General features: G+C 41.9%; 1 pseudogene across 1 annotated transcript in view; it reads right to left on the bottom strand.

Moving 5' to 3' along the window:
- Positions 1–21,283, bottom strand: part of LOC146963110 (NACHT, LRR and PYD domains-containing protein 12-like) — a 59,597-nt pseudogene that overhangs the window by 15,058 nt on the left and 23,256 nt on the right. Inside the window, exon 10 of the transcript XR_015035149.1 lies at positions 4,247–4,420. The product of XR_015035149.1 is annotated as an NACHT, LRR and PYD domains-containing protein 12-like (transcript). The remainder of the gene's footprint in view (positions 1–4,246; positions 4,421–21,283) is intronic.

Raw genomic sequence — 21,283 nt, 5'->3', positions numbered from 1 at the left:
AATAAAGAATAAAAGAAGAAGATAGTTTAGTTGATGAGGACTGGGTGAAACGAGTGGAAAGTGAAGAGTCATTGTCAGTGTGTGAGAAGAACAACACCTTGTTGTAAAAGAGCTGATACATGTAAAGTGTTTCAGTTTGTGTAACTCCATCAGCTGTCAGTGTTTATATGACTAACTGTGCGTTCAGACCGAAAGCGTCGAGAGCGTCGCGGTGGCCGGAAGTCATTCATTTTCAATGAGAACCAGCGTCGAGGAGCGTTGAAGAGCGGCAAAGGCGTTGGCGTCGCGTTTTGGCGGCGAGAGCGTCAGGAGAAAGTTGAAATCTCCTGAACTTTATGCTAATGAGCGATGATGCGGAGCAGCGGCAACCAATCAGAGTGTAGATGTCGCGGCCCCTTTAAATGGATGACCAACCACAACCGACGTCAACTTCTTTGACGCGCGTCAAAACGCCAGGGTGTTCAGACCACCAGCGTCGCGGAAAAGCGTCAAGAGCGTCTTTTGACGCTTTTGACGCTTTTGGTCTGAACGACCCATAAGGGTTTCTGTTGAAGACGATGTGTCAGTGTTGTAGTGATTTGGTGAATTGTGTTAGTGTGTTCTTGTGTTCATGTGTAGTTTACAGTGTGTGAGTTAGAACATTAACAGTATCCTCTATGGTTCACCATCCAACTCCTCAATAAACTTCAATACATCCAGAACACTACTGCCTGCCTGCTCACCAACACCCGCCCCTGAGACCACATCACCCCCGTCCTCCAAAACCTGCACTGGCCCCTCATCACACATTGCATACAGTTCAAAGTCCTTGTCCTCATACACAAAGCACTCAACAACCTGGTCCCCTCCTACCTCACAGACCTGCTCAACCACGACACCCCCTCCCGCTCAAGGAAACATCCTCTCACTACATGCACTGACCAAGCAACGAACTGGGGAGACAGAGCCTTCTCCGTTGCTGCCCCCTCCCCCTGGGACTCACTCCCAAACCTGTATCTGCACACACCTCCCAACATTTTATTGCTGTTTTTGAATTGTATTTTGTTCTGATTTCTCTCTATTTTATGATTTTTAAGGCGAGACAGTACAGGTGAATAGGGTAAAAAATTAATAAACAGCTATTGCCATGAAACTGTCTATGTTTATTACTTACATTGAGACAATTATTTTTTGTAATACATGTTTTCTTAAATATTATGCTTGAATATGGAAATTAGACATTATCTAATTAAATTTGCGTGAATTTGTGTACATTTCCAGACCCGAAATCTGAAGATTGGATAGCCACTTTCAAAATTCTTGTTTTATTTTGTTGACATATTAGTCAAAAGTTTTTACAGAGGGGATTTTGGATATCTCTTTTTATCACTCTGTAAATGAGAAAATACTGTCACCAGCCCTAAAAAAAATCAAATTTCGCCCTGTTTTTAGGTATAAATTGTTGTATAAATCAGGCTGTGAATGATATATCAACAAACTCTGTAAAAACCTTCAGAATATAGGCAGGAATACAACAACAAGGTTTGGTGTCAAGTGCTGCTGAACTGGAGATTTCAGGTCCAGAGTATAAGAAAAAGCTCATTTTGAGAAAACGGCCTTTAAAGATTCTAGGCCCTAGTTTGGTGGCGCAGCGCAGGTGGCGCAAGGTAGCGCAGCCGGTGTAATGCAAGTTTCGACCAGCGCAGCCTAGCGCAAAGTCAGATTGGCAGATTGGTAGATCGCGCTGCGCTGAGATAGGCGTGGCCGCGCAGCAGGGGGAGGCGTCACAGATTCAGCTTGGTGCATCGGAAGTTTCGTGCGAAAATGTCCTGCCGAGGTTGCGCTGAAAGCTCGCCACCTCAAACCAGGTCTATTCTCAGCGCAGGGCGAAGCGCAGCAGGTGCAGTGGAAGTTTGGCTGACTGACGTGCAGTGCACACACGTCACCAAGACCTCACAGGCAGATTTCCACAGTTCCAGGCACATTTCAATGCAATAAATATCCACAATAACCACTATTTAATGCAACTAATGGAATCAACACGTGAATTTATATCTATATAGATTGTCCCGTCACATCTGACGTCAGATCAAAGCAGAGATCAAAGGCTGTCGGCACGCGTAATGGAAACTCCACCTGAATTAACACAGCAGGGACGAACTGGCACTGAAAAGCAGCTGCGGATGTCCCAAGCAGGACTGAGGGTGGATGACTGCATTTTGCTGCCGTGTTGAGATACGCACTGTGCCGTTGTGATGATCCGCTTTATTTATTTATTTACTTATTAATTCATTAGCGGCGAGCGACCCCGTCGTCACGCAGCCGTAATGAAAAACAAAACACAAATCATCATCTCTCTTAGCCCACCACAACATCCTCGGTATCAGATAGTCAGTATATAGCCTATACCCAGCATCTCATCACAGAAAAAAAAGAGAGGAGGACAAAGAGAGAGAGAGAGAGAGCGTCCTTTATGCTGATTTCATCCCGCATGGTGTTTGTTTATTTTGTGATTAGTGTACACCCCTCATCTTGCTTACACAGGGTGTGAATAAATATGAGTTTCTTTATTAGTTTATTAGTTGTTGTGGTTTTTTGTACTCTGGCCAGCAGTTCTCAGTGTATCAGATCAAACCTGATTAAGGATATTAGTAAACTCATTATTCGGCCACTCTGAGCTCGGACCTCCGGACCAAAACAGCTGTTTCCTCCTGGGAGAGGTTCGGCCACTGGCGTCGCTGTCTCCTCCGTCCATGTCAAAGTATAAAATGACAAACTTGCAGCGCGCATCGCCCGCGGCGCAGTTAAAGGTGAGGAGAGGAGCTCATTTGATTGGTGAAGATCCGAATCGGCTGTGTTAATCCCACTTCTCCTCCTCCTGTCTCCCTCCCGCCCTGTCTCCTCCCCCTTTGCCGTTTGCGCCGGTAGGAGGGACGAGGGGAGGGCTTGCGCTGGCGTAAGTCGGGCTGCGCTGCCCACCAAACTTGTGAAATGGACCTGGACACGCCTCGTTGGCGTGGCGAAGCTGCGCTGCACTTAGACTTCGCTCGGTCTAGGAAACTAGGGCCCTCTATTGCAAAAAATCCACAAATTGGCTCTATCCACAGCTCTACTTCCTGAACTTAAGGCAGCTCCTTTATTCCTGTTTTACATTATTGGATAAACTGATTAATCCAGGTGTGTCTGACCATTGTGACTACTCAGACACACCTGGATTAATCAGTTTGTCAGTAAATAAAAGAGCTGCCTTTGGAGCTGTGCATAGAGCTCAAAAGGGATCTTATTGCTCGGTGAGTCTTGTGTCTTTTGTTGTCTAGCAAGTGAAAGTTGCTGTTTTATTTTATGTGAGGATTTAAATTGATTTCCTTTCCCCATTTTTAAAAGTCCCTCCGTGCTGTTCAGAGCGCGTCACGTGATGCTTCTAAACGAATCACGCTGTCGGAAAACGACACCAGCCAATGAGACCCTCCCTCGTACTTTTACGATTCGTTGCTGGTACAAAGGAAATGACCATTTTTGGAACCGACAAATTAGTGCAGGAGAGAGAGAGCTTCACAGCGATACCTGATATGACAGGAGTCTGAACAGACGCGGCTCAGTAGCCGCGATAGAACACTCAGTTCTGGTGAATTTAGGAGAAATTTACAGGCGACACCAGTCAAAGTGAAGTAAAATAAACACCCATAATGTGTATTTTAGACCATTTCTTTGTATTAGTCTGAAAGAAGACATGTTATGGAAGCAAAATAGCCCAAAATCTCAAAATTGATAAGTGCATGAAAAAACGATGTTTTTGCCTGCCGTGTCTCGCCTTAAAGTGTAAACTGTCTTTCAGCATTCTGTAAAAGTGCTTGCAAAAATGTTTTATCATTGTTATTATTAAATGAAATGTTTCAGCAGTTGTGTTTTAACAGTTTAGAAAAAGTGTTAAACCAGAAAGTTAATAGTGATGGTAAAAAGCTGTTCTTGTGGCTCATCATCATGTGGCCTTCTACACATCATCAACATGATTGTCACAGACTCATGCGCTGCTGCTGACCATAGCTCAGTCTGTCAATATATAATCAATATCTGATCACACCTGTTGACCTGTTGTCTGACTACAACTCTCTGATTCAGGACTGAACTGGATCAAAGGTCCAGCCCTGATCCAGGACACCCCCCCCTCCACCCCCACCCCCACCGCCCCCACACACACACACACACACAGAGATCAGTTGTGGGTCAAAGATCTAAGATCTACAACAGTAACAGTCAGTGAACTCACGTCAGAGTCTCCAGCCTACAGTCTGGACTCTCCAGAAAACCACTCAGATACTTCACTGCTGAATCCTTCAGGTCGTTGTCACTCAGGTTCAGGTGTCTCAGGTGGGAGGGGTTGGACTTCAGAGCTGAGACCAGAGAAGAACAGCTGATCGCTGAAAACCTGCACATGACCAATCTGAATAAAGAATAAAAGAAGAAGATAGAGTTTTAGAGTTTATGAATTTAAATTAAATAAAGAAAAGAAGCTGAAGTGAACAGTGGTTCAAATTGTGAAACACACTGATGGGTTGGACCAACTAATTAATCCAGGGCTGTGTTCGAAATCGCCCCCTATCACGGATGTAGTGCACTATACAGGACTGTCTCAGAAAATTTGAATATTGTGATAAAGTCCTTTATTTTCTGTAATGCAACTAAAAACATGAAAATGTCATACATTCTGGATTCATTACACATCAACTGAAATATTGCAAGCCTTTTATTATTTTAATATTGCTGATTATGGCATACAGCTTAAGAAAACTCAAAAATCCTATCTCAAAAAATTAGAATATTTCCTCAGACCAAGTAAAAAAAAAGATTTATAACAGCAAAACAAAATCAAACATTTGAAAATGTCAATTAATGCACTCAGTACTTGGTTGGGAATCCAGTTTTGTACGGATTACTGCATCAATGCGGCGTGGCATGGAGGCAATCAGCCTGTGGCATTGCTGAGGTGTTATGGATGCCCAGGATGCTTCAATAGCGGCCTTTAGCTCATTTGCATTATTGGGTCTGGTGTCTTTCAGCTTCTTCTTCACAATACCCCACATATTCTCTATAGGGTTCAGGTCAGGGGAGTTGGCAGGCCAATCGAGGACAGTAATGCCATGGTCAGTACACCAGTTACTGGTGGTTTTGGCACTGTGGGCAGGTGCCAGATCATGCTGTAAAATGAAATCATCATCTCCATAGAGCTTTTCAACAGATGGAAGCATGTAGTGCTCTAAAATCTCTTGGTACACAGCTGCATTGACTCTGGACTTGATGAAACACAGCGGACCAACACCAGCAGCTGACATGGCTCCCCAAACCATTGCTGACTGTGGGAACTTCACACTGGATTTCAAGCAACTTGGATTTTGCTCCTCTCCAGCCTTCCTCCAGACTCTAGCGCCTTGACTTCCAAATGAAATGAAAATTCCAACCAAGAACTGAGTGCATGTGAAGAAGAAGCTGAAAGACACCAGACCCAATAATGCAAATGAACTAAAGGCCGCTATTGAAGCATCCTGGGCATCCATAACACCTCAGCAATGCCACAGGCTGATTGCCTCCATGCCACGCCGCATTGATGCAGTAATCCGTACAAAAGGATTCCCAACCAAGTACTGAGTGCATTAATTGACATTTTCAAATGTTTGATTTTGTTTTGCTGTTATAAATCTTTTTTTTTTTACTTGGTCTGAGGAAATATTCTAATTTTTTGAGATAGGATTTTTGAGTTTTCTTAAGCTGTATGCCATAATCAGCAATATTAAAATAATAAAAGGCTTGCAATATTTCAGTTGATGTGTAATGAATCCAGAATGTATGACATTTTCATGTTTTTAGTTGCATTACAGAAAATAAAGGACTTTATCACAATATTCTAATTTTCTGAGACAGTCCTGTATAGTGTGTTTGCCATTTTGTAGTGTTGTTCAAATTCTCCGCGATTAATTTCATCCACTATGTAGTGGACGACAAAACACCAACAATGCACCGCAAAATTGAGTGAAAAAGCAATGTACACTACTTTCTAGTCCCGTATCCAGAGGCGATTTTAGAGTCTGCTGGGGCCCTAAGCAAAAATCCCCAGGGGGCCCTCCAACCAGTGTTTATCACCGTCATTTTATAAATAATCGAACACCAACAAAAAATGTATGAAATTTAAACTTTTTTTATTCCAAATGTCCAGTTATGGTGTAAGCTGGTGACATGTTGTCTTCATGATGGGCAGGTGTTGCTGTCTCACTGGAGGTGGACGTTCAACTGATATGACAAAAAAACAAAAGACAGTTTTACTTTAATTGATAATATACCATGCCCTCTAAAGATTCTTTATGACAATATACACTTACAGTTTTCACTGTCAGCACTGGGAGGGGGCACTTTGTCCCTCTGTTTTGCTGCTGTCAGAAAATCAAATAATAATCCTGGGGAGAGATAAGAGAGTGATTTTTAAATGTTTTCCTTAGGCATACACTGTTAGCCTTTTTCCTGCTGTTTTACAATAACATACTGGCAGCACCGTTGCCTGCTTAATATTGTAAACGACTGTTACAGTAGTTACTGTAAACGGCTAATACAGTATTAAGCAGGCAACGGTGCTGCCAGTATGTTACTGTAAATAAAAACTACAGTATTAAGCAGGCAACGGTGCTGCCAGTATGTTACTGTAAATAAAAACTACAGTATTAAGCAGGCAACGGTGCTGCCAGTATGTTATTGTAAATAAAAACTACAGTATTAAGCAGGCAACGGTGCTGCCAGTATGTTATTGTAAATAAAAACTACAGTATTAAGCAGGCAACGGTGCTGCCAGTATGTTATTGTAAATAAAAACTACAGTATTAAGCAGGCAACGGTGCTGCCAGTAAAATATCTTTACTGTTATACCGTTTTACAGTAAGAAATGTATTACTGAAAATATTGATGTATACTATTTAACTGCAGTGGCCTGTAGATTACTGTAAAATAAAAAATATTTACAGTGATATGCAGTAAATTCAAATTCTTTATTTAAAAACATACACACAAAAACAGTACAAATTTTGCAATACATAAACTTTTTAAAAAATCAAAACAGTATCAAATTCAAGTATGAAATTCATAGTTTCACTAACAACAGTTGTAGTATTTCAGTACTATTAATTCAGTACGACAATAAAATTCATACAATATGAAAGTACAAAGTGCTTACAAATGTTTGAAACATAAACACTTTTCAAAGAGTTAAAGACTGAATCAAATTTTATGCCATGTACTAAATTTACAACCATAAAACTCAACATTACTTTTCTTCAAAAAAAACATACAATATGATCAGATTTTCTTTTTTCTTAACTTAAAAGGACAATGAGGAGTTTTGGAAAGCAAAATGTTTTCACACTACATTTCCCATGAGCCTCCTCGCGCACTGTGAAATTCTTGGATCGGCGCAAGACAGAAAAAAGCGAAAACATGCTAAGAATGTTTTCATTGATCAAGAATAAAAGTCGGAGGTTCAAAGACGATCAGATACCATCGTAGTTTCAACCATAAACGGCGATGCACCAGCGTTATTCCCATGACCCGCCTGGCAGTGTTTGCGAAACCGAAAGTAGGATATGCTGGGCGAGCCGACCACTAAATAATATTAAAATTACTATAAAGACAAAACAACATATTTATTGAAAATGGACCCATTAACAAGTAGTAACATAGATTCATCCACATTAATATGAGACTTTTTTATAACCAAATACAAACTCCTCGTTGTCCCTTTAAAAAAAATAAATTCCCAGGAAAGGTTGAACAATACCTCTAACGATGGGGCAAGGGGGCAGGGGAGGCCACAGACCACAGAGCTTCGTTTGGTGATGGGGGTGTCGATCAGCGGGATGTTGGAAGGACTTCAGTGGAGAGTATCTTTCTGAAGTAAATGAAGGAGATAGTTAGATGGAGAAGATGAGTTTAAAGATCACCTGCCAAGGGCTGGTAAACTACACCACACTAAACACACAAATGCCACACTATCCAGACCTTAATTTGTGAAAGATTTTATCTGGTTTGATTTAGACAGACATCTTTCCCCTGTTAACAAGGCCACATCACTGTATAGATGAAATTTGTTCTTTACAACCACAAATTTCAGAATGTGTGAGATGGGTGAAAGTTTTCCTACCTACGAAATTTATAGCTGGAATTCAAGTGTGTGTGCATTTGTGTGACTGTCTGAACATCTCAGGCTAACTAAAATCATTCAGAGTAACGTCATGCTAAGCAAATGTTAATTCAAGTCAAGTTTAATCAAGATGTTTATTTTGTACATTACAACTTACCAGAATCTGACGCTCTGGTTAGATAGCCCAGTGCCAGAGGCCCCTGGCCAGTCTAAAGGTTCCTCTCTCCTGTCTGGATTTTTCTGGAGCCTGGTATTCACCTGCTTCTCTGGAAGGTCACTTCCTGCCTCCAGATGCTACAACCAACATAAACAAACAGACACACATTAAGCACATTTATACACAGGGTTGGGGAGTAACGGATTACACGTAACGGCGTTACGTAGGGTGAGTTCAGGTAATGTGGGACATCAGGTAATGTGGGACGTTTATACATTGCGATGATTTAATATGGTCAAAATTAATATACAATGGTCAAAACTGATCTTGAATTGTTGCTACAACACTTCTTGCCACTAAACAATGGTTTGAGTTGGTTTGACATCATCAGAGTGGGCGTGGCCTATCTTCACAGGAGGTCAACACAGTCAAAATACTTGGTAAGTTCAGTGGCATGTTGGTTTCTATTTCTCAGTGTTAAGGCTTTTAATGGAATTTAAATTAGGTAAGAATCTATACTACTGTTTCATAATGAAGTAGTTTAAACACTGGTTGAAAAGCAGGAGAAAAAAGTTTAAAATAATCTTTTGTTTTCATAAAAACATGATTTATGTCACTGTCCCACATTAGCTGAACATGTTAGATAATGTGGGACGGCATCGTTCAGGTAAAGTGGGACAGCATGTTATGCTTTATTTATGGTAAAAAAAAAAAAAAAAACTGGCCCTAACCCTATAACCCTATAACCCTAACCCACCTAACCCCTAATCCTAACCATCTAACCCCTAACTCTACCAAGTTTTAACCTTTGTAGAACTACAAGGTCTACTCCATGTAGAAAATGCTGCCATTGGCTGATAAGGCTGTATTCATTCTAAGATGTTTGATAGTATTTCATGTGTTTGAATTTATTAGGGATGCACTGAAAACCGAAATAATTTATCATGCCAATTTTAGTTGCGTTTATGGCTATATAAATAACACTTCCTTTAAAAACTTATGTGCAGCCATACATACTGGCGGTATGACTCCTGACTCATGGATCCAATGTTCAATGTGCCAGCTATGGTACCACGAGTCCTGTGCCGAAGAATATGGACTCTTTGATGATGTTGCATTCATTTGCAAGGACTGCTTCACAGAGCTGTAGGTTTCTGAAGTTAGTCAGGGTTGGTCAGGGTTGATAAAAGTGGTTAGTTCTAGAGAGGTGTTCATATGTTTAGCAAGACGTCACTGTTTTTCTGTTCTCTTCTGTTTTTCTATTATCAGAATTATCAATTCTTAATTACTAATACATTTATCTTTGAAAGGTACCCCCAACTTACTTGTTAATTGTTCATTAAAATGAATTTTATTCACTGCAAAAAGGCCTGCTTTTTTAATCTAAGAATGACTGTCCCACTTTACCAAACAAACTGTCCCACATTACCTGAACATGGTGTCCGAACGAAAAAGGGTGTCATGTTGTGTTTGAAGCTGTGTAGCTTCTAAAAGAAAATTATATTCCCATTTAATTCAAACATAAAATGTTAATAAGACCTAAAATGATTCAATGAAACATCATTGGAGCAAGTTAATAGTTTTTATATGAGTCTACTGGAGCATCTACCAAAAACTGTCCCACATTACCTGAATTCACCCTAATTAAAATACAAAATATGAATAACTGTATTCCGTTATAGTTACAGTTTAAATTGGTGTAATCTAAATACAGTTACTTTCTTTTGAAAAGAAGGATTACTTGGATTACTTTAGCCTACCGCACTACACGCAGGTTGCACTGACTGTGTGGACGCTTGTTGCACTGTGGCGAAGAACCATCAAGGTGGGAGAGGGACGGACAAAACAGCGGCGACAATAACCCTGCTCCGCCGGCTGAGAGTGCTCTCATGCGGGGAAAGAAAGGAGGGTTACGTGCTAAACTCGCCGGCCGTTTTCACAGGCATTATCACTCCGCTGTTCAGCTGGACAGGAGCTAAGTCAGAGCCACCCTCCCCATACAGGAGCTGCCCCATCTCTCTGCTGCTACTACAGTTAGAAACCTGAACATTAAACCATCTCTCTGCTGCTACTACAGTTATAAACGGACCTGAACATTAAAACCTGGACCTGACCTGGTCCGTCTAATTGGAGATAAATCTCTACTAAACACGGCTGGAAAAAAATCGCTGCGGGGGCAACTACGTTTTGACGGCGATGTGTTTTGATATTAGCGTTAGCTGTTGTTAGCCACGTAGCTCAGCTACTTAGCTTCAACTGTGTTTATATTGATTACATAGCAGATAAACAAATGTAATACGGTATCGATAACGTCTCTGTGTCTTCACGCTGGTCCTGTTGCTCCGCTGCTAATCAGACACGGGCTCAGAACCAGAACCAGCACTGGAAGCAGCTCGGTGGAACAGACGCGCAGGAAGAAGTTTTCGCCAGGGGGTGCGGGTGCGGCGGGGGGGGGGGGGGGGGGGGGGGGGGGCCCGCCCCCCCGCCGCACCGTAACACCGCACCTGACAACGTCTCCCAGACAGTAGGCTGCCGTTCTCAAACAGACTCTGGTCTTTAGTGGACCGGTTCTGGCTCCAGATACCCGACCAGGTCCGACCAGTGTTGAAGCCTAGACCCTGGACCCCATGCGGTCGGACCGACGAGCATTATTTGTTTTTATTAATTCTGCACCGGACCACAGCAAAAAAAAAAGAAGCCCGTAGTGTTCAGACGTGACAGGTGGGGCACGACAAGCTGGTGATCAGCTGTGGTCACTGAATTGTTAGACTACATTAGGTCATTTCAATTTGCGCATCTGTGTTTTTTCCTTTTTATTTTTATTTTTTATAACATATGCGCATCGAGAGTGAGTGAGTGAGCAAGCGCCAGAGAAACAGCGAGAGATGATTTCCAACCGGCAAAAACTGAAATGAGACGGTTAAAGAGAGGAAAAACACAGAATATAGGCTTATATGTCCAAGAGACTTTGTCCCGTCGTTAAGACGTGAGGGAGGGAGGACCCAGATGAGGAAACTGTCACTGTCAGCTGCACATCTGTCAGCAGCTGCTCCAAACACTTGTTACAAACTTTATTTTGAAGGGACAGATTAGATTAGATGTTGATTTTGTTAACAGTGACTTTGTTGCACCCAAACATATCGGGTGCTGTCTTATCTGGTACAATCGACCTCCTCCCTCCCCAGCAGCCCCCCTCAAGAGACCCCTCTCGCCCCCCTCCCCACGGTGCAGCTTGAAAACTCCTCTTTCTCCAAAGGGGGAGATGACAGATAGAGTCTTAGAACTACTGTAGCCTAATCAAAGCTATATTGTTGCGAGTTGGCTCCGGCAGAAGCTCCGCGCCCGTATGCTTCGGCTGCCTATAGGCCTAGTTTATCAACGTTTTTTCGTCATTCTTCATTAGGATAATGTTAAGTTAATTTTGTGGTGGGGACACAATTGTTAACAAAAAGTGGTTCATCTCAAGTATGGCTTACAATGTTGTGGAACAGAAACAGCAACCACAAATATTTATAATCTATAATTTTATTGTCATCGCAATTTTTCAACTTTCGCCACCAGGGGGTGCTGCAGCCCCTGCCGCACCCCCACTTCCGGCGCCCCTGCGGTGGAAAACCTAGTAGCTAGTAGCAAGCTAGTATGAAATGTTTATGTGTTGCCTGGCAACAGCCTTGTCTCCCTTCCAGTTGGAACTATTTCTGTTGGCGGACCCAAATAAATGATTAAATAAACAAACAAATTATAATCTCTTGTAGTTTATTAATGTTCCAAAATGCGCTCGTAGCACTGTTGTATAAAAGCAATATCACAGGAGAGGGAGTGCTGTTGTACTGGATATCAGCACGGGTGTGATTATCTGCGGCCTCGTGCCTACAACCAAATCACACCCGTGCTGATATACAGTACAACAGCATTCCCTCTCCTGTGATATTGCTTAAATATAATATAGATAAAAAATTATCAATAGCATTTCCAATTTATATTTTTCCTTAAATAAAAACTTACAAATCTCTGGTTAGACAGCCCAGCACTGGAGTTGCATGGCCAGCCTCAAGGTTCCTCTCTCTTGCCTGGACTCTGGAGCCTGGTACACACACCCCCTTCCTTGGAATGTCGCTTCCTGCCTCCTGATGCTACAAACAACCAAACAAACAAATGTATAAAGCAACGTATAGATTCGGCTGCACCACTTAATTTATATTCACAAACTACCATACAAAAATTCGATCAATTTCCCGTATCTTTATATTTTTTCAAAAAAACAAACAAACAACAACTTTCAAAACCTAAGGTCTTTGAAATTGAGTGTAGTGATCTTTTAGCTTTTGAAATTGAGTGTAGTAATCTTTTAGCTTTTAGGTGCTTTACTTGTCCCACCTAATTCAAACTACAGTACATTACTAGAAAATACACAAACTGTTGTTTACTGTAAATTATCTAGTTAACTGTTATCAACAACGGTACCTTACTTGAAAATGTATTAGTGTAGTTAACTGTAAATAATCCAGTGATGCATTGTGTAAGAGACCAGTATCCTACCGTATTTTTTAAATTATACAGTTTTGTACTGTTCAATGTTTCTAAGATTTTTACTGGGCATTTTAGTTGACATATAACTTAGTCAAGGCTTTCACAATGGTATTGAATCAAATTAATATTACAGACGCACACACAAGATTCTAACGTTAAATCATAATCTTCTCGACAAGAAACGTGACTGGGCTGGCTGCCTTGAACAGAGTGAGCTTGATGGACAACAATAGCAAGCAGGCTAAGGCTATCCTAGCATGCTACTAAAGCTAGGACAAAAATATATATATATTTTAACGGACTCAAGTCTGCAGGACTCACACAGGAGGGCTGTTACACCGAGCAGCATACGTTACAGCAGTTTGGACGCATTCACATGATCATATTGTATGAACATTTATCACCAGAGAGCACATAGCCTAACTAGCTACTTAACGTTACCTCCTGCCATGAAACACACACGCACGCACGCACGCTGCACGCACTCACACACGCACGCACATAGACCCAGGCGATTTAATATTATAATGTTTTGGTGAAATTCATAAGTGGTGTCTATCTAGATATTAATCTTCTACACGACTTTAACAGTTACATAATGTTAGCTAACCTTGGTCGGTAAGGGGTAGTAGCTATGTGTTTGTGACTGTCTGAACATCTCAGGCTAATAACATCATTCAGAGTAATGTTAGCATTATGCTAAGCAAAGGCTAAATCAGGTCAGGTTTAATCAAGACGTTTAATTTCTACATTTAAACTTACCGCAACGGAGTAGCCTCTCTCCACCAAGGTTGATGAATGGACTTTACTTGTCCACCGTCTTCTTCGTCCTCTTCTTTTGTTTAACGTAAATGGCAACTGGTAAATGGCTTTTAGATGCATTCCCGCCTAATCCAAACTACAGTACCTTACTAGAAAATACAAAAGTGTAGTTTACTGTAAGTAATCTAGTAAATAACTGTTTTTATTTTGTGGACCTATGCTACAACAGTATACTACTGCATTTTTGAAATTATACAGTAATATACTCTAGTTTATAATAAAACTCCCATGATGCAATGCATGTTACAGTTTTATACTGTTCAATGTTTTTAAGTTATTTTACTGGACATTTTAAAGTAATTAACTGTAGGTTTTACAGCAAAGGCTAACAGTGTAGCTTTCATAGCACCAATAGCTTGTTAACTTTTACACTTTCATATTATTATTATAATAATAGGCTACTCACTTCAATACTGTAACATAACTTTACTATGTCACCCTGCTACCTAGCAAGTTAATAGTGTTGTTACTTGCTGCCAAGGAGACCACGTTAAGTTAACCTTACTCTTTTTTTTTTTTTTTTTGTCACTTAACGATCGTAACCGAGTGGAGCACCAGAACCGCACGCACCGAGTCCCTCACTCCAGTGCAGTCCCACTCCTTACTGACTGACTGACTGTAAACGTGAAGTAGCCTGGTCACCACTGGTCTGAAGCTAACATTAGCTGCTATTCAAGTGTCTCCCAGTTAGACTATTAGCATTTGTTCAACAGTTATTTACTGTTCACGTTACACTCTGCTCCACTTACCACCACTGTCTTGCATTCTTTTTTACTTCAGCCTCTTTTTTGTTCACGTCTTGCTCCCAGGTGGACTCTTCTTTTTCCCTCGGCTTCATTAGAAACTCCCAGTGATAAGGTGCATCATACAGGTTGACGTTAGCTGGGATCAGGTCCGGCGGAATGACATGGGGCCCCGTTAGGGGGGTTTCCCACTGAGATGTCATTGCAAATCGACGCTATACGACGATACGGGGAGGGGGGTGCGGTCACTGCGGGTAGCGCATTTTGAGATATTTCTGTCGTTAAAACTGCCCTCGGGCCCCGACCCTCGGGGGCCCCCTAATGGCTCGGGGCCCCAAGCAGTTGCCTGCCTTGCCTGTTCACAAACTGCGCCTCTGCCCGTATCCCACAATGCAATGCGGTCAAGTTTTTCCAGAGAAGAAGAGCAAGCTAATTAGCATGTTAGCTACGATTTCTTTAGGTTATTTACCAATAAACTCCTCAGACGTATTTGCCTTCGCTCCGTTCGCCTCGCCCAAGGAGCAGGGGTTGGGCGAACAGCATCCGTAGCACAATGTGTAGTAAATACGAGCTAACGAGCTAAGCTAATAGCCACAGAGCCGTTACGGCTCACGGTCGGGACACACAACAGTAGTTGAGCAAACCAAACTTTCGATATTTCAACAGTTTATTGTCCGAGAAACACAACCACACAGAATCACATCCTCAAATGTTCCCGGTTTTCTTATTTTATTTTTATGTGTCCGGTTTGTTTCATACATCCATGGTTCCCAGATAGCAAAATGACATTGAATCAACGTTGAATTATGGTCAGAAAGGTTGATTGTTGGTTATGGTTGAAAAATCAATGCTAGATCAACGTTCAAAAAATTTAATGTTGAAAATATGACATTGAATCAACATTGAAGGATGGTTGAAATTGTAAATTGAAATGCCAACATTGAATCAACATTGTTTCACTGATGCTGTTTCAATGCATTGAACTGGGTGAGACCACATAATGAGAGGAAGGGGGTGTCAAACATATTCAATTAAGCACCATATGCCATGCCACCATATGATTTTTTTTTTTACTGTTAAAATCCTCTGAAGGCTTGTTTCTAGTTCAGACGTCTACAATTTGTTCTCAGACAGTGAGAGCAAGGAGTGGAGCAGTCCAAAGCTCCACTTTACACCTAGTGGTGGTACATCCCAACTGCCAGGCGGCAGCAGTCGGCTTTTTTTTTTCTCTCCCCTCTTTGACAGCGCTGGACCCTGCTCCTGTTAAAGTAAGTTAAAAATATTTTTATTTTACTGATTATAAAGATATTAGCTGTGTTTTTTGCTTAATGGAGTTTATTAAATTTTGTTCATGATGTAGATTTTAACTGGCACGTTTTCAAGCATACAGCTTCGGTTTAGCTGTCCAGGTGAGTGATAAAAACTGTTAATTTGAGAGTAAATATTATACAATACACGGTCTAAAATAGCATTCGACATCCACCAAAGGCTTTTAGACTAGTTTTCGGCGTGAGACCTAGTGGCATAGCTACCGGTAACTGTAAAGCTGCTGGTCTGTGTTGTGACTGGAGCAGCTGCCGTTAGCGCAGCTCCACCTGAGCTTTGTGAATTACCGGCGACCGGAGCGTCTCAGCAGCAGCTTGGACGTCCTGTGTCGGAGTTATTTACGTGACAAAATAATCAATGACAATCGCCTGACATTTTGTTTGTTTTACATGTAGGTTAAAAGGTGTGAGAGGCTGAGCCATGCCTCCGTCTAGGACACAGCGCTGCCGGGAAGAGTCCGTGAAGATGAGCACATAACCCCGGACCTCACTGTCCCGGCTCCCGGTCCCATCCCGGTTCCACTACAAAGTCCTGCTGCTCAGCTGCTCAGCCACAAGTGCATCAACAGACACACGACTCCTTCTACAACAACTCATCACTCCACACACAGTCCACCCGCAGACAGCTGCTCCTCCGGACCCACCGGAGGGGGACACACCTCTGGAGCTGCCTCCTCATCCAGCTGAGGACAGCAGCACAAAGACTGGACTCTTTAAAACAGGCCTGAACACCTTTAACTAACAGCTGTATGGATTAGGTAACGTTATGCCCTCTGGTGAGCGAGCCTTTCTTTGAATGAAAAGTGCATTATAAGTTAAATCGATTATTATTGTCATTAATAATTAATAAAATGCTGGCTGTACAATGTAATGGCTCCTATGTGTGCGGTAGTTCCCCGAGTCAAGCTCTATGTTTTTGTTTTGCTCGTAGCGTTGTTATTTCATGTGCGGTGCCACGGCTCCGATCGGGAGACTGATAAAACTAGGAGAACTAAGTCATATGTTTTCACATAAACTTGTCTTTTCAGAATAAACCTTGAATATTAAAAGCCTGTTTTCTGTCACTTTTTTCAGTTATTCGAATATGTTTAGTATGATTCCATATTTTTGGACTAAAATAACATTTATATCTGCCTACAATTAACACAGATACTTCCATTTAGATAACAGTCGATTCAGTATTGATTCAGTAACATGTTTTCAATGTAAAATCAACTAAAAATATAGCAGCAGATTGCTTTTAGATGAACGTTGAATCAGTGTTGATTCAGTATCGCTTAATGGTTGAAAATATGACGTTGATTCAACATCTATCATAACGAGCGCTTTCAATGTTGATTAAATGTCGGGAATCAATGTTGATTCAACGTAGCTGCCTGACCATACTTCAACGTTGATTCAATGTCATTTTGCTATCTGGGTTTGTTTACATGATTCTTGGTGTGTCTGCTTCCGTCAAGTGGAACTCGCTGCAGAACCACAACTCCAGCATCAGTCCCGCCCACCAGCATCAGCCCCGCCCACTCGCCAGCATCAGCCCCGCCCACCAGTTCCAGTTCCACCTCTCTGGAGTGACTGAGCGGAGAAGCACACACAGCCCATCTATCTACAGCACCAACTGCATTAAGATATAGGCTATTTGTGAAAGATGGTGACACAGGCTGTTAGTAAATCAATTTTCATATCACATTGATTACTGTTTTAACATCTGAACTGTATGTACCGGTATATTTATAATATTTATGTATGTAGCGTACCTGTTAAATAGATAGAAGTTCAGGGTATCACTTGTGTAATGTTGGTAGCGTAGTTGGTAGGAATGTTAACTTGATAACTGGGAGATCGGTGTTTGTTCCCCAAGGGAACCTTTTTTTTTTTTGCATCTAGTGTTGTCAAAGTTAACGCGTTGATTTTGGAGATTAATTTTAAACATTTGACGTGTTAATGCAATTCACGCCGTTTTGTTGGTGGCTGACCCATTATGTGTGCAGGCAAAGCATGTACCGGCTGTAGCGCTGTTTTATTCTTCACTTTATTCAGTTTTAATATTTTTTCATGCGAGTAAGTAACCGTTTAGATGACCAATATGCTGTTAGTTTATCCACATGATGATTAAGTTTGCTCCAACGATGGAGCAGTGACGCTCCACCAGCAGCGACCGTAGCGGAGCATCACGGAGGCAACAGCCCGGTCAGCGGAGCCGGTCGGCCAGGTACACAGCGCCGTCCCCGGGGTGAGTCAGAGAGCCGAGCAGCGACCATAGCGGAGCATCACAGAGGCAACAGCCCGGTCTGCGTAGAGATTAATTAGTTTTTTGTTTTTTTAAATCTATTGACAGCCCTAGTATATACCTGTTAAATAAATAGAAGTTCCAAGTGCCTTACTGTTCATATTACTGTGTAGGCTAATGCGCATTTACCAAAATCACTTTTGCCTCTGTGATGCTCCGCTATGGTCGCTGCTCGGCTCTCTGACTTACCCCGGGGACGGCGCTGTGTACCCGGCCGACCGGCTCCGCTGACCGGGCTGTTGCCTCCGTGATGCTCCGCTACTGTCGCTGCTGGTGGAGCGTCACTGCTCCGTCGTCGGAGCAAACTTTATCATCATGTGGATAAACTAACAGCATATTGGTCATCTAAACGGTTACTTACTCGCATGAAAAAATATTAAAACTGAATAAAGTGAAGAATAACAGCGCTACAGCCGGTACATGCTTTGCCTGCACACATAATGGGTCAGCCACCACCGGAAGTAAACAAAACGGCGTGAATTGCATTATTTTTTTGAATGCGTCAAATGTTTAAAATAATCTCCAAAATCAACACGTTAACTTTGACAGCACTAGTATATATATATTATAGATACAAAATGGAAAATGCAATTAAAAAAAAAAAAAAAAAAGATTCACTTGAGGATCGAATACCGATCTCCCAGTTATCACGTTAACATTCCTACCAACTACGCTACCAACATTACACAAGTGATACCCTGAACTTCTATCTATTTAACAGGTACGCTACATACATATATATTATAAATATACCGGTGCATACAGTTCAGATGTTAAAACAGTAATCAATGTGATATGAAAATTGATTTACTAACAGCCTGTGTCACCATCTTTCACAAAATAGCCTATATCTTAATGCAGTTGGTGCTGTAGATAGATGGGCTGTGTGTGCTTCTCCGCTCAGTCGCTCCAGAGAGGTGAAACTGGAACTGGTGGGCGGGGCTGATGCTGGCGAGTGGGCGGGGCTGATGCTGGTGGGCGGGACTGATGCTGGTGGGCGGGGCTGATGCTGGAGTTGTGGTTCTGCAGCGAGTACCTCCTCGCTTCCGTCACAGCTAGGGCTGCAACTAACGATTATTTTGATAATCGATTAATCTGTCGATTATTTCTTCGATTAATCGATTAATCGGATAAAAAAAAAGGCACAAATTTGATTTACATTGTACGGAAGAGAAGAATGAGAGGAGGAGATGTTTCTCAGTTTGATCCAGCATGTCACTGGTATAATTTATTTATTTCTCCCTAAGTTTATTCAAAAACAGAATGTTATTCCAAATGGACAATATTAGTGCAAAAAATTGCACAAATACGTTTTTTTTAAGTTAGTTGAACGGCCCAGAGCTGTTAAACTAGTAATACTTTTTTTTTTTTTTAAATAGACAAAATTCATTAGGGCACTGCCTGATTTGCTTACAAGTGGAAGTCTGCAGCATGTTTACATCCAGAGGAAAATTCTGATCAACCCTGAAAGTTGATCATTCACCAGATCAACGACAACAACCTTACTCCGACAGTTTTCAGTTTGGCTCACAGCCCGCTTCCCCGACCGGGCCACGTAATCACACCGTGATAAACACCAGTCACCGCGGGGGGACAGGCTGGACCCTCCGCTCACACACAACGTTACACACACACACACACACACACACACACACACACACACACACACACACACACACACACACACACGCACACGCACACACACACACACACACACAGCAGCGATCTGATGAAAACATCGGTATTAACTGTAAGCGCCCATCACTATAAAATAAAACGGGTGAATGATGATCAAATCTCTAATCTGAGTCCTCCACACACACCGAGCTCTGAGCAGAGGAACAGCTGATCAAACCTCAAAGGAATATTTCTTACCTTTACTCCAGGTGTCCAAATCAGTCAGCAGCAGCAGTCATCAAACAGTTTAATAATCCATATTATTCCCGTTTGCATCGCATTCCTCGCGGCCAGCGTGCTTCATTCATTTGCATTGTGTGAAAAAAAAGAAAAAAGTTTTAGCTAATGTTAGCTTTAGCTTTTTTTTATTTTTTTTTTAAACTTTTTATTGGTTTCCATCGGAAAACATAAAAACAGGACAAGAGCAGAAAGGGCTCAATAACAACAAAGCAAAAAAAAAGGGAAATTATATATGTACATAAATAAAAATAAATAAATACAAAAACAAACACCAGACAAGAGAAAAAATCCCCCCCTTCCCGCCCCACCCCACCCCACCCCACCCCAGGCAGCAAGGACACATCAGTTCAAGGACAGGCACAGAACATCAGATTATACTTGGACAAAAAAAAAAAGAAAAAAAAACAAAACAGAGGAAACACACAACATACGAGGCTCTAAACATCAATTTGAGGGCACAAAAGGTTCTTAATTTTTTCTATTGACGAAGTCCAGGAGGTAATAGTGGCTTGCTTTGCGTTGTGCATTCTGGCTACTGACAGCTCCATGTACAGGATATCTAACAAAGAAAGTAACCAGTGAGTCCGAGAAAGAGAATGAGGAGGTTGCCAATGTTAGCTTTAGCTTTAGCGTCCTGACAGGAGAGGCTGACAGAGGAGACAGTGAAGCCTCTCTGCTGCCGGTACCGAGTCCAGACCACGGTCCAGACAGTCCGTGACCATGTCCGTGACACACCGCGTCCGAGCCGCGCGGACCGTGTCCGTGTGGGAGTAACGTTGGACCGGGAGTAAACAACGCGGTGGAACCGGACAACACAGGTCCGGTTGATCAGAAACACGGCTGTTGCCGCCACTAAAAATACCTCTTTTTTTTACATGATGCAAATGAATGTAACAGGCTGGCCGCCAGGAACGCGATCACGGAAATAATATTAGTGGATTATTGGAGCTGGATGACTGCTGCTGCTGCTGCTGACTGTTTTGGACACGGGTAAAGATAAGAAATATTACATTTTTTTCCCTGGCTCTGGGCCAAGTTAATCGCTACCCAACGAATCGATAATCAAATTCGTTGCCAACAAATTTAATAATAATAATAATTTTTATCGATTTTATCGATTCGTTGTTGCAGCCCTAGTCAACACCTGGAGCATCTGCTGACGCAACCACTTTCAGAAAATTACCGTGTAGTGTCCAAATTCTCCTCCCGTCGTTCCCTACATCGTGTACATGATGTAGTGCACTATATCATAGCATGATGTAGTGGATAGGGAGTGAATGAGTGAATGAGTGAATGATTTCGAACACAGCTTTAGTCTCTGTATTTCACAGAACTCAAAACTCG

The sequence above is a fragment of the Trachurus japonicus genome, chromosome 23 (assembly GCF_045865225.1).
Source record: "Trachurus japonicus isolate A0001 chromosome 23, Traja_1.0".
Classification (NCBI taxonomy): Eukaryota; Metazoa; Chordata; class Actinopteri; order Carangiformes; family Carangidae; genus Trachurus; species Trachurus japonicus.
This window is presented reverse-complemented; position numbering and strand designations above follow the sequence as displayed.